General features: G+C 50.5%; 1 long non-coding RNA gene across 1 annotated transcript in view; it reads right to left on the bottom strand.

Annotated features, from left to right (window-relative positions):
- The window catches only part of LOC137531840 (uncharacterized), a 254,839-nt gene that overhangs the window by 74,291 nt on the left and 166,166 nt on the right, over positions 1-14,382 (bottom strand). The window lies entirely within an intron of this gene.

Here is a 14,382-nt window from a genome sequence, read left to right as displayed (position 1 = left end):
TGTGAACCCACCACTGCATACCTGTACTGTGAACCCACCACTGCATACCTGTTCAGTGAACCTGCCACTGCATACCTGTTCTGTGAACCCATCACTGCATACCTGTTCAGTGAACCTGCCACTGCATACCTGTGCTGTGAACCCACCACTGCATACCTGTTCTGTGAACCCACCACTGCATACCTGTGCTGTGAACCCACCACTGCATACCTGTTCTGTGAACCCACCACTGCATACCTGTTCTGTGAACCCACCACTGCATACCTGTTCAGTGAACCCACCACTGCATACCTGTTGTGTTCAGTGAACCCGCCACTGCATACCTGTTCTGTTCAGTGGACTTGCCACTGCATACCTGTTTAGTGAACCCGCCACTGCATACCTGTTGTGTTCAGTGAACCTGCCACTGCATACCTGTTCTGTGAACCCGCCACTGTATACCTGTTCTGTTCAGTGAACCCGCCACTGTATACCTGTTCAGTGAACCCGCCACTGCATACCTGTTGTGTTCAGTGAACCCGCCACTGTATACCTGTACTGTTCAGTGAACCCGCCACTGCATACCTGTTCAGTGAACCCGCCACTGCATACCTGTTGTGTTCAGTGAACCCGCCACTGCATACCTGTTGTGTTCAGTGAACCTGCCACTGTATACCTGTACTGTTCAGTGAACCCGCCACTGCATACCTGTTCAGTGAACCCGCCACTGCATACCTGTTGTGTTCAGTGAACCCGCCACTGCATACCTGTTGTGTTCAGTGAACCCACCACTGCATACCTGTTGTGTTCAGTGAACCTGCCACTGTATACCTGTACTGTTCAGTGAACCCGCCACTGCATACCTGTTCTGTTCAGTGAACCTGCCACTGTATACCTGTACTGTTCAGTGAACCCGCCACTGCATACCTGTTGTGTTCAGTGAACCCACCACTGCATACCTGTTCAGTGAACCCACCACTGCATACCTGTTGTGTTCAGTGAACCCGCCACTGCATACCTGTTTTGTTCAGTGGACCCGCCACTGTATACCTGTTCAGTGAACCCACCACTGCATACCTGTTGTGTTCAGTGAACCTGCCACTGCATACCTGTTCTGTGAACCCGCCACTGTATACCTGTTCTGTTCAGTGAACCCGCCACTGTTTACCTGTTCAGTGAACCCGCCACTGCATACCTGTTGTGTTCAGTGAACCCGCCACTGCATACCTGTTGTGTTCAGTGAACCAGCCACTGCATACCTGTTCTGTTCAGTGGACCCGCCACTGTATACCTGTTCAGTGAACCCACCACTGCATACCTGTTGTGTTCAGTGAACCCGCCACTGCATTCCTGTTGTGTTCAGTGAACCCGCCACTGCATACCTGTTGTGTTCAGTGAACCCACCGCATCAGTGCGCATACCTGTGCAGTTAAGTGAACCCACCTACCTACGTGAGTGCACGCAGTGTGATATACCACTCCGTGCATACCCGATATGGACAAAACAGGTAGAGGAAGAGGTAGTGCCAGAGCCAGAGAAAGGCCACCCGGCAGGTCTGCGCGAGGTCGTGTAAATGTAATTTCGTGTGGACCTGGCCCATAGTACAGTGCTCGGAGTCGGAAGAAGGCACGTCCCATCACCTCCCAAGATTGTCAGGACGTGGTTGAGTATTTAGCGACACAGAACACCTCATCTTGCTCAGCCACCAGCGCTACTTCTAGCACCACTTCCGCTGCATTTGACACTTCGCAAGAATTATTTAGTGGTGAAATCACTGATGCACAGCCATTTTTGTTACAGCCAGATGATTTTTCACCAGCTCATATGTCTGCGTTACGCGGCAACACTATGGATGTAACGTGTAAGGAGGATGAAGGACCTACTGATGGTGCATGTTTGGATTTTTCTGAGGCAAGCGAAGCTGGGCAGGATGATTACGATGCTGACGATGATAGGGATCCTCTGTATGTTCCCAATAGAGGAGATGAAGAGGGGGACAGTTCAGAGGGGGAGTCAGAGAGTAGTAGGAGGAGAGAAGTTGCTGAAAGAAGCTGGGGCAGCTCTTCGTCAGAAACAGCTGGTGGCAGAGTCCGGCACCATGTATCGCCACCTATGTACAGCCAGCCAACTTGCCCTTCAGCATCAGCTGCTGAGGTCCCCATAGTGCCCACATCCCAGGGTGGCTCAGCGGTGTGGAAATCTTTTAATGTGTGTGCCTCAGATCGGACCAAAGCCATCTGTTCGCTCTGCCAACAAAAATTGAGCCGTGGAAAGGCCAACACTCACGTAGGGACAAGTGCCTTACGAAGGCACCTAGAGAAAAGGCACAAACAGCATTGGGATGGCCACCTGAGCAAAAGCAGCAGCAGCACACAAAAGAAAAGTCACCCTCCTTCAGGTGCATCATCTGCTTCTGCCGCTTTCTCCCTTGCACCTTCACAGGCACCCTCCTCCACTCCGCCTCTGCCCTTGAGCGGTTCCTGCTCCTCTGCCCACAGCAGCAGTCAGGTGTCCGTGAAGGAAATGTTTGAGCGGAAGAACCCAATTTCGGCCAGTCACCCACTTGCCCGGCGTCTGACAGCTGGCGTGGCGGAACTGTTAGCTCGGCAGCTGTTACCATACCAGCTGGTGGACTCTGAGGCCTTCCGTAAATTTGTGGCCATCGGAACACCGCAGTGGAAGATGCCAGGCCGCACTTATTTTTCGAGAAAGGCCATACCCCAACTGCACCGTGAAGTTGAGAGGCAAGTGGCGTCATCTCTTGCGAAGAGCGTTGGGTCAAGGGTACACCTGACCACGGATGCCTGGTCTGCCAAGCACGGGCAGGGCCGCTACATTACGAACACAGCCCATTGGGTGAACCTGGTGGTGAACGATGGCAAGCAGGGCGCAGCGGACCAAATTGTGACACCTTCACGGCTTGCAGGCAGGCCTCCTGCCACCTCCTCTCCTCCTGCTACATGCTCTTCGCTGTCCTCCTCCTCCTTGGCTGAGTGGCAGTTCTCCTCTCCAGCTACACAGCCCCAGCTCTGCAGGTGCCTATCTTGCATGCCAGGTACGACGCTGTCACGCCATCTTAGACATGTCTTGTCTCAAAGCGGAGAGTCACACTGGAGCAGCTCTCCTGGCTGCTCTTAAGAAACAGGTGGATGAGTGGCTGACCCCTCACCACCTGGAGATAGGCAACGTGGTGTGCGACAACGGCAGCAATCTGCTTGCCGCTTTGCATATGGGGAAGCTGACACACATACCCTGCATGGCACATGTCATGAATCTAGTTGTTCAAAGATTTGTGGCAAAGTACCCTGGCTTAGCGGATGTCCTGAAGCAGGCCAGGAAGTTCTGTGGGCATTTGAGGCGGTCTTACACAGCCATGGCACGATTTGCAGAAATTCAGCGGAAAAACAACATGCCGGTGAGACGCCTCATTTGCGATAGCCCGACTCGCTGGAATTCGACCCTGCTCATGTTCTCCCGCCTGCTAGAACAGAAGAAAGCCGTCACCCACTACCTCTACAACTACAGTAGAATGAAACAGTCTGGGAAGATGGGGATGTTCTGGCCCGACAACTGGACACTGATGAAAAATGCATGCAGGCTCATGCGGCCGTTTGAGGAGGTGACCAACCTGGTGAGCCGCAGTGAGGGCACCATCAGCGACTTAATTCCCTACGCTTACTTCTTGGAGCGTGCTGTGCGTAGAGTGGCGGATGAAGCTGTGAATGAGCGTGACCAGGAACCGTTACGGCAGGAACAGGCATGGGACCAATTTTCATCAGACCCAGCTGTTTCCTCAACACCTGCGGCAGCACAGAGGGGGGAGGAGGAGGAAGAAGAGAAGTCGTGTGCAGAAGACGAGTCAGACTCAGAGGATGATGAGCAAGGTGTTTCTTTGGGGGAGGAGGAGGAGGAGGGGACGGCGGCAGGAGAACACCCGCAGCAGGCGTCGCAGGGGGCTTGTGCTGCTCAACCTTCCTGTGGTATTGTTCGCGGCTGGGGGGAGGAGGTTGACTTACGTGACGTCACTGAGGAAGAGCAAGAGGAGATGGAGGGTACTGGATCCGACTTTGTGCAGATGTCGTCTTTTATGCTGTCCTGCCTGTTGAGGGACCCCCGTATAAAAAACCTCAAGGGGAATGAGCTGTACTGGGTGGCCACACTACTAGACCCTCGGTACAGGCACAAAGTGGCGGACCTGTTACCAACTCACCGGAAGGTGGAAAGGATGCAGCACATGCAGAACCAGCTGTCAACTATGCTTTACAATGCCTTTAAGGGTGATGTGACAGCACAACGCCAGCAAGGTACCACTGCCACTAATCCTCCTCCCGTGTCCACGCAGTCAAAGACAGGACGCTCCAGCGATCTCATGGTGATGTCGGACATGCGGACGTTCTTTAGTCCAACGCCTCGCCGTAGCCCTTCCGGATCCACCCTCCACCAACGCCTGGAACGGCAGGTAGCCGACTACCTGGCCTTAAGTGTGGATGTAGACACTGCTGTGAACAGCGATGAGGAACCCTTGAACTACTGGGTGCGCAGGCTTGACCTGTGGCCAGAGCTGTCCCAATTTGCCATCCAACTTCTCTCCTGCCCTGCCGCAAGCGTCCTGTCAGAAAGGACCTTCAGCGCAGCTGGAGGCATTGTCACAGAGAAGAGAAGTCGCCTAAATCACAAAAGTGTTAAGTACCTCACCTTTATCAAAATGAATGAGGCATGGATCCCGGAGGGCTGCTGCCCGCCCCAAGACTAAGTCAGTCCCCGCACACACAGCATCTCTGCCTGCACGCCGTGTGACTGGTTGCTTGGGCTGCCCCAAGAAGACTAAGTCGCTCCCAGTCCCTCCACACAGCATGTCTGCCTGCAGGCCGCTTGACTACCTTCTCCGCCACCACCAACAGGGTCCGGGACTCCAGGCGGATTGCTGAATTTTTTAGGCCGCTGCTAGCAGCGGCCGCTGTAATAATTTTTCTGGTGCGTGTACATGACTGCCTAATTTTTCTGGCTGCATTGCGGGCAGCTGCAACAACAAAAGAAAAGGCATGTACATGCGCCCATTCCCCTTCGTGATCATTACCTTGCCGTGGTGAAGGGGCTTGCGTATCACAATGAAGCAATGACCGGCGCCTAGATGAGTGTCTCGGGGGGCACACAAAAGATAATAAGGTCGTTCCTTCATTGTGGTCAGACCAAATTTGATCAGCTGGACAGTCACTGTTCTGTCATTCAGCTACATCAGCCAGGCGACCATATGGGCTGTAAAGCCACCAAAACCTGCACTCTCGCCATGGTGCGCACCAGTCCAGCACGGCCATTACTACACAAACAGCTGTTTGCGGTGCGTTACACGGTGAGTTTGGTGTGTCAGTGTGAAGCAGTACCTTAATTACACTACCTGATTGATGTATACACATGCAAGATGTTTTAAAGCACTTTAGGCCTGTCATTTAGCATTCAATGTGATTTCTGCCCTTAAAACGCTGCTTTGCGTCAAATCCAGATTTTTCCCCGGGACTTTTGGCATGTATCCCACGCCATGCCCCCCTCCAGGTGTTAGACCCCTTGAAACATCTTTTCCATCAGTTTTGTGGCCAGCATAATTATTTTTTTTTTCAAAGTTCGCATCCCCATTGAAGTCTATTGCGGGTCGCAAACTTTAACGCGAACCGAACGTTACGCGAAAGTTCGCGAACCCGGTTCGCGAACCTAAAATCTGAGGTTCGGCCCATCTCTATTAATAAATTCACATTATCTGGCTATCCCACTGATCCACTGCCTCTAATACTTTCAGCCATAGAACCTGAACAAGACGGGACACATATAAGAATGGTGCACAGCACCAGGTTATAAAAATGGCGCCCCATTGGCTTACATTATATAATGCTATTTAGCATTATAAGTGTTAAAAAAATGGCACACACAGAGTGACCTGCACTTATAACACTGTAACGATCGGTGTAACACAGAGAGAATTTGATTATTGGTGATCTGCAGTATCACCAAAAATGCAGATGTATACCTGATTATTGATGATCTGCAGTATCACCGATAATCAGATATATCACTAACCTCTGGATACCTGAGTAATATCAGTATTTGGTGCAACAGTAATACTTTGAGGAGAATACCTGGGGAACAGGTATCAGGACAGTAGGCAATACTGTCCTGGAGAACAAGTACCTTCCAGTAACCTGGGACTCTCCCGCAGGGAGGAGTCAGGCTTTGGGTAGGAAGGACCAGAGCGTGAGTGACACCAAAGGCAGGATGTCACTGACTGATCTGTGAACTATCTCTTAACTGAGAAGACTGTTATCGAGGTCGGGCAAGCCAGGTCGACGACAGACAAAGTACAGAGACAGGAGACTGATTCGATAATCCTAAGGCACGCAGGGTTTGGCAACAGAGCAGTGGCGTACCTAGGGCATTTGACACCCGGTGCTCGGTATTAAATTACACCCCCCCCACTAAAAAAAAAAAAGCAAAGGAGTGTGGCATGCTAAGCGCACCACGGCGGGTAATGCCCGGAATTGTTGCCCCCAGTATAGGTAGTGTAGTAGTCACATTACGCGGTGTTTCCCTACAGAATACACATGATGCAGCAGTATATAGCATATAGCACAGGTAGCCAGATGACCCCCACCATTTATAAGATAGGTAACCCCCCATTTTGGATTGGTAACCAACCTATAACCAGACACCCCCCAACCTTTAGTATATAGCCAGTGTATATATTCAGATCCTCCCCGTATATAGCCAATGTATACAGTTAGATCCCCCTGTACATAGTCAGTTTATAGTCAGATCCCCCAGGTACATAGCCATTGTATATAGTCAAATCCCCCTGTAAAGGCAATTGTATATAGTCAGATCCCCCCTGTACATAACCATTGTATATAGTCAGATCCCCCTGTACATAGTCAGATCTCCAGTGTATACGGTTAGCTCCCCCTTCATATAGCCAATTTAATTCTGATTGAGTGACCCCCAGGAGAGAGAGGACAGGAAGAAGAGACTGAGACACAGAGAACAGAGACAGAGGAGAGAGACAGGAGGAAGAGGGAGCAGAGAGAGACAGGTGGGAGAGAGCAGAGAGACAGGAGGGAGAGAGAGCAGAGAGAGAGAAAGAGACAGATGGAGAGACAGGAGGATGAGAGCGGAGACAGACAAGAGGGAGAGACAGGTGTACACATGCACACCACACAGAAACGTGAGAGAGAAGACAGGAGGCAGATAGAAACACAGAAAAGAGAGACAGAGGAGAGAGAGACAGGAGGAAGAGAGTGCAGAGAGAGAGACAGAGGAGACAGACAGAGCAGAGACAGAGGAGGGAAAGAGACAGAGGAGAGAGAGACAGGAGCAAGAGAGAGACAGGAGGAAGAGAGAGACAGGAGGAAGAGAGTAGAGAGAGAGAGAGAGAGAGAGAGAGAGAGAGAAAGGAGGGAGAGACAGAGGAAAGAGACAGGAGACAGAGGGAAATACAGGGGAAGAGAGAGCGGAGACAGGAGGGAGAGACAGAACAAAGAGAGAGAAAGGAGGAAGAGACAGAGGAGAGAGAGAGAGAGACAGAGCAGAGACAGAGGAGGGAGACAGAGATAGAGGAAGAGACAGCAGAGAGATAGAGGGAGAGACAGGAGGAAGAGAGAGTGGAGATAGACAGAGTGGAGATAGACAGAGCAGAGAGAGACAGGAGGGAGAGACAGAGGGAAATACAGGGGAAGAGAGAGAGCGGAGGGAGACAGGAGGGAGAGACAGAGCAGAGGGAGACAGAAGGGAGAGACAGAGGGAAATACAGGGGAAGAGAGAGAGAGCAGAGGGAGACAGAAGGGAGAGACAGAGAGAGACACGAGAGAGAGGAGGAAATGACATAGGGGAGAGAGAGAGACAGGAGGGAATGACATGAGAGAGAGAGAGAGAGCAGGGAGACAGAAGAGAAAGACAGACGGAAATGAGAGAAGAGAGAGACATGAGGAAGAGATAGAGGAGGGACAGAGATGGGAGGGACAGATAGACAGGAGAGAGATAGAGTGGAGGGAGAGAGAGACAGGAGAGAGAGCGGAGGGAGAAAGGCAGAGCAGAGAGAGAGGGAGACAGGAGGGAGATAGAGACAGGAGGGAGAGACAGGACAGAGAGAGAGAGAGACAGGAGGGAGAGACAGGACAGAGAGAGAGAGAGAGACAGGAGGGAGAGACAGGACAGAGAGAGAGAGAGAGACAGGAGGGAGGGAGAGAGAGAGAGAGAGAGAGAGAGAGAGAGAGAGAGAGAGAGAGAGAGAGACAGGAGGGAGAGAGATAGAGAGAGAGACAGGAGGGAGGGAGAGAGAGAGAGAGAGAGAGAGAGAGAGAGGGAGAGAGAGAGAGAGAGACAGGAGGGAGAGAGAGAGAGAGAGACAGGAGGGAGGGAGAGAGAGAGAGAGACAGGAGGGAGGGAGAGAGAGAGAGAGAGAGAGAGAGAGAGACAGGAGGGAGGGAGAGAGAGAGAGAGAGAGAGAGAGACAGGAGGGAGGGAGAGAGAGAGAGAGAGAGACAGGAGGGAGGGAGAGAGAGAGAGACAGGAGGGAGGGAGAGAGAGAGAGAGACAGGAGGGAGGGAGAGAGAGAGAGAGAGAGACAGGTGGGAGGGAGAGAGAGAGAGAGACAGGAGGGAGAGACAGAGGGAAATACAGGGGAAGAGAGAGAGCGGAGGGAGACAGGAGGGAGAGACAGAGCAGAGGGAGACAGAAGGGAGAGACAGAGGGAAATACAGGGGAAGAGAGAGAGAGAGCAGAGGGAGACAGAAGGGAGAGACAGAGAGAGACACGAGAGAGAGGAGGAAATGACATGGGGGGGGGGGGGAGAGAGAGAGAGAGAGAGAGCAGGGAGACAGAAGAGAAAGACAGACGGAAATGAGAGAAGAGAGAGACAGGAGGAAGAGATAGAGGAGGGACAGAGATGGGAGGGACAGATAGACAGGAGAGAGATAGAGTGGAGGGAGAGAGAGAGACAGGAGAGAGAGCGGAGGGAGAAAGGCAGAGCAGAGAGAGAGAGACAGGACAGAGAGAGAGAGCAGAGAGACAGGAGGGAGAGAGAGAGAGAGAGCAGAGAGACAGGAGGGAGAGAGAGAGAGAGACAGGAGGGAGAGAGAGAGAGAGACAGGAGGGAGAGAGAGAGAAAGACAGGAGGGAGGGAGAGAGAGACAGGAGGGAGAGAGAGAGAGAGAGAGAGAGAGAGAGAGAGAGAGAGACAGGAGGGCGGGAGAGAGAGAGAGAGAGACAGGAGGGAGGGAGAGAGAGAGAGAGAGAGAGAGACACAGGAGGGAGGGAGAGAGAGAGAGACAGGAGGGAGGGAGAGAGAGAGAGAGACAGACAGGAGTAAGAGAGAGCGGAGAGAGAGGAGGAAGCGAGAGAGACAGGAGAGAGAGACTCTGGCAGCCGGCAGGGTTGTCCATTGATGCATTGCCCACAGCGGAAGGTGTTGCGACTTACCTGCCCGTGGTGGTGTTCCACGATGGTGTGCCTGGGTGGCCGAGCTAGCCGGGAGATGAGCAGCAGCAAGGAAGTGGCAGGTGGCGGCTTCTCTGGCTGTCATGGCCCCAGTGGTGGAGGAGGTGCAGCGTGCATGGGCCTGCCTGTGGGTTCCCCGTGAGCCTGGAAGTTAGGGGGCACAGAGCAAGTCCTTGCTTGGCAGCATCGGGTGATGGTCCCAGCCCAGGTTGTGGCGGTGTCGGTGACGTGGTGGCGGCGGCGGCAACAGCAGCAATGGTGCCAGGGATCATGGCAGAGATCCCACGTGTGTCCCATGCGCAGCTCCAGGTGGCTTCCGCAGAAGGCGGAAGCTGAACTGACAGCTGAGGTGAGGGAGGCGGGGCCGACGGGGGTCTAAGCCAGCTGCAGCCAAGCAATGCAGAGGGAGGCAGAGCAGGTACTGCTGGCTTGATATGTAATAGGTTGGGCTGGCCTCTTTGACACCCCCCTCCCCGCCTGTCACCCGGAGCGGCGCGCCCCTCTGCGCCCTATGGACGGTACGCCACTGCAACAGAGTATCAGATATAGCGAGGTACCGAATCAGTGATCAGAAGAGTGGTCAGGAAAGCAGAAAGTCATAACAGATAATAAACAATGCCTAGTCTTGGGTGTGAGCTCCGTGATCATCAACACCCTGGAACTAGTCTGACATATAACAGAATGGTAACACAAGTCCCTAGTCTTGGGTGTGAGGTTCTTGATCATCAACACCCTGGAACTAGTCTGAAGTACAACAGAATGGTAACTCAAGTCCCTAGTCTTGGGTGTGAGGTCCTTGATCATCAACACCCTGGAACTAGTCTGAAGTATAACAGAATGGTAACACAAGTTCCTAGTCTTGGGTGTGAGGTCCTTGATCATCAACACCCTGGAACTAGTCTGAAGTATAACAGAATGGTAATACAGATTCCTAGTCTTGGGTGTAAGGTCCTTGATCATCAACACCCTGGAACTAGTCTAAAGTATAACAGAATGGTAATACAGATTCCTAGACTTGGGTGTGAGCTCCGTGATCATCAACACCCTGGAACTAGTCTAAAGTATAACAGAATAACAACACAGATTCTGACAAAAGGTCTGAGTGCTTCCACGTAGTGATCGCAACGGCAGACAACCAGTGAATGACCAGCACCCAGTATATATAGTACAGCGCTATCCAGCGCCTCCCCTAAGTGCTGGACCAATGGGAACTGGTTGCAACGTCAGCTGACCGGCTTGGTCAGCTGACTCCCTTCTGGCTGTCATAAAAGTTCTGCCTCTCAGCGCGCGCGCGCGTCCTTCTGAACCTGTGTGGACTATCAGTCAGAGCGGACTATCAGTCAGAGCCACACCAGACATGTGTTGTGAACCACCCGCCACGCTGGAGCGCGAACCAGCCGCACCGCTATCAACGCATGCGGCGGTTTCTCCGCGTTTAGCCATACTATCAGATGTAGGCCCACGCTTGCAAACCGCCGCGTTGGACGCGGAATCAGCCGCCTTGTTCTGAGCACACGCGGCGGCTTTTCCGTGTTTTCTCACAAACACTAAATAATGTTATAAGTGTTAAAAATGCAGGGGATAGACTTAGGCAGCGGGGTCGGTGGAGGAGAGTGTTAGGCAGCGGGAGGGTTTAGTGTGAGAGAGGCAGACACAGGCAGAGGGGTTAGTATAGTATACATTACCTGGTCCCTGATGATCGCGTCTTCTCACCACTTTCTACTTAGTTTGAATGAGTCCAGGAGCCAGCCAATCACCATGCGGCTTCAGTCCACACTCCCCACATGGTGATTGGCTGGCTGCAGGACTCTTACAAACTAAAGAAGAAGTGGAGAGAAGACGGGATCGCCGGGACCAGGTAATGTAATCACAGATGCCACTAATGACTTCTTATTACTAAAGATTATTTAAGGTTTCATGACACTTCTGAAAGGTTAAATAACTTTAGTAGCAAGATGCCATTATCAACATCACCCCGTGCCATATTTCACAGTCGCCATTTTTGACTGTACCCGAACAAGAGTGCAGATTAGATGTCTTTTTGCCAATAATTTTTCAAATTATAAAGAAATAGACGATAGATCAATAAGTGCTACTCCCCATGTAATCGGCTCATGTTGTTTGATGTACCATGAACCTGCAGGTCATCATCCATACTTCTGGTAGATATGTCCTTTTCTATAAACTTACCTCTCTAACAATGTGATATGAATGCACAGAGGAAGATACTACTTGCTTGGCAGTGGGCAACAGTCGTTATCTCCCACAATGCAGTAAGGTTCACAGACAAGAAACTGTCATGGCCATGGCAATGGCATACCATTGTGGGAGGGGTTCACCTTCATATCCGCCACACAGGCATCCCTAATGATCGATTCGAGAAAAAGTAAAGATTTCTCATGGTAAAGGGGTTATTGGCTACTGTGTTAACCGTTCCAGTAGTGTCTGAATCACACACCGAAAACAAGCATGCAGCTAATGTTGAAAAATTATTGGCAAAAAGACATCTAATCTGCACTCTTGTTCGGGTACAGTCAAAAATGGCGACTGTGAAATATGGCACGGGGTGATAGTTGATAATGGCATCTTGCTACTAAAGTTATTTAACCTTCAGAAGTGTCATGAAACCTTAAATAATCTTTAGTTAATAAGAAGTCATTAGTGGCATCTGTGATACATTACCTGGTCCCCGGCGATCCCGTCTTCTCTCCACTTCTTCTTTAGTTTGTAAGAGTCCTGCAGCCAGCCAATCACCATGTGGGGAGTGGGGGACTGAAGCCGCATGGTGATTGGCTGGCTCCTGGACTCATTCAAACTAAGTAGGAAGTGGTGAGAAGACGCGATCATCAGGGACAGGTAATGTATACTATACTAACCCCTCTGCCTGTGTCTGCCTCTCTCACACTAAACCCTCCCGCTGCCTAACACTCTCCTCCACCGACCCCGCTGCCTAACTCTATCCCCTGCATTTTTAACACTTATAACATTATTTAGTGTTTGTGAGAAAACACGGAAAAGCCGCCGCGTGTGCTCAGAACAAGGCGGCTGATTCCCGCGTCCAAACGCGGCGGCTTTTCCGTGTTTTCTCACAAACACTAAATAATGTTATAAGTGTTAAAAATGCAGGGGATAGAGTTAGGCAGCGGGGTCGGTGGAGGAGAGTGTTAGGCAGCGGGAGGGTTTAGTGTGAGAGAGGCAGACACAGGCAGAGGGGTTAGTATAGTATACATTACCTGGTCCCTGATGATCGCGTCTTCTCACCACTTCCTACTTAGTTTGAATGAGTCCAGGAGCCAGCCAATCACCATGCGGCTTCAGTCCCCACTCCCCACATGGTGATTAGCTGGCTGCAGGACTCTTACAAACTAAAGAAGAAGTGGAGAGAAGACGGGATCGCCGGGACCAGGTAATGTATCACAGATGCCACTAATGACTTCTTATTACTAAAGATTATTTAAGGTTTCATGACACTTCTGAAAGGTTAAATAACTTTAGTAGCAAGATGCCATTATCAACATCACCCCGTGCCATATTTCACAGTCGCCATTTTTGACTGTACCCGAACAAGATGTGCAGATTAGATGTCTTTTTTGCCAATAATGTTTTCAACATTAGCTGCATGCTTGTTTTCGGTGTGTGATTCAGACACTACTGGAACGTTAACACAGTAGCCAATAACCCCTTTACCATGAGAAATCTTTACTTTTTCTCGAATCGATCATTAGGGATGCCTGTGTGGCAGATATGAAGGTGAACCCCTCCCACAATGTTATGCCATTGCCATGGCCATGACAGTTTCTTGTCTGTGAACCTTACTGCATTGTGGGAGATAACGACTGTTGCCCACTGCCAAGCAAGTAGTATCTTCCTCTGTGCATTCATATCACATTGTTAGAGGTAAGTTTATAGAAAAGGACATATCTACCAGAAGTATGGATGATGACCTGCAGGTTCATGGTACATCAAACAACATGAGCCGATTACATGGGGAGTAGCACTTATTGATCTATCGTCTATTTCTTAAAGTCTCACTTTGCAAAGTCTTGATTTATTTTTTTCCCGTTCCCGATGAAGTCTTTGCATGTATAATAAAATAATGTATTCTCATACTGCATTTCTCTGAATGAAGTTACAAAGCACAATTTTAAAATTCCTTAATTTTGTTTTCTTTTATTTTGTGCCTTTATTTTGTGTATCATCATCATTATTATTGTGTTTCATCATCACAAAGAACAGAATATGCTCTGCACCTTGTAGACCAAAAAATGCCACCGTAAGAGGAAAAATATGTTACAAGCAATTTATGATTTCATGTCCAGGTTCCAGATAATTCAGTCACACTTTGAGAATGAGCCAAGTAAGCCATGCATTAGACTGGCTTCTTTGGTACCCAGCCCTTTATGGGTTATAGCTTCACCAAGCTCTTTGGCAACCGAGGGTTCAAGAGAAAGCTGGACCAGCTGCCAGGCCCCCTAGCTAAAGATAGCTGTTGCGGCTGAGCAAAACTGCGCTGAAGGGCCAGAAACGAGCGTTCCGCTTGATGGGACAGTCATTAGGCAATGAGCCATATTACAGAGCACTGTTATCAGGAGTACAACAGACGCGCTGGGTGTTATGAAGCACAGCCAAGTGTGAGCCTTACCCCCGGGGCTCTATTACACTGAGATAACCATACACCCCGCAGTGGCCTTATTGCCATCATAAAACATCTTTATTACAGAGGAGATACCAACAACCCCTCTCTATGCCAGAGGGGCATCAACAGGTAGAATTCGACGAGGTCAATTTAACCCTTTACAAAATGAGCATGATTCCTTATTATTTTCAGTTCCATGTGTCTGAAGTGACCCTTGCCAAGAGTAAAATTGCATCTGCTTTGTTGGCATATTTTGCTATACCTTTAGTTTGCTTTTAAAAGGTTGCTTA

This window comes from Hyperolius riggenbachi, chromosome 9 (assembly GCF_040937935.1).
Source record: "Hyperolius riggenbachi isolate aHypRig1 chromosome 9, aHypRig1.pri, whole genome shotgun sequence".
NCBI lineage: Eukaryota > Metazoa > Chordata > Amphibia > Anura > Hyperoliidae > Hyperolius > Hyperolius riggenbachi.
This window is presented reverse-complemented; position numbering and strand designations above follow the sequence as displayed.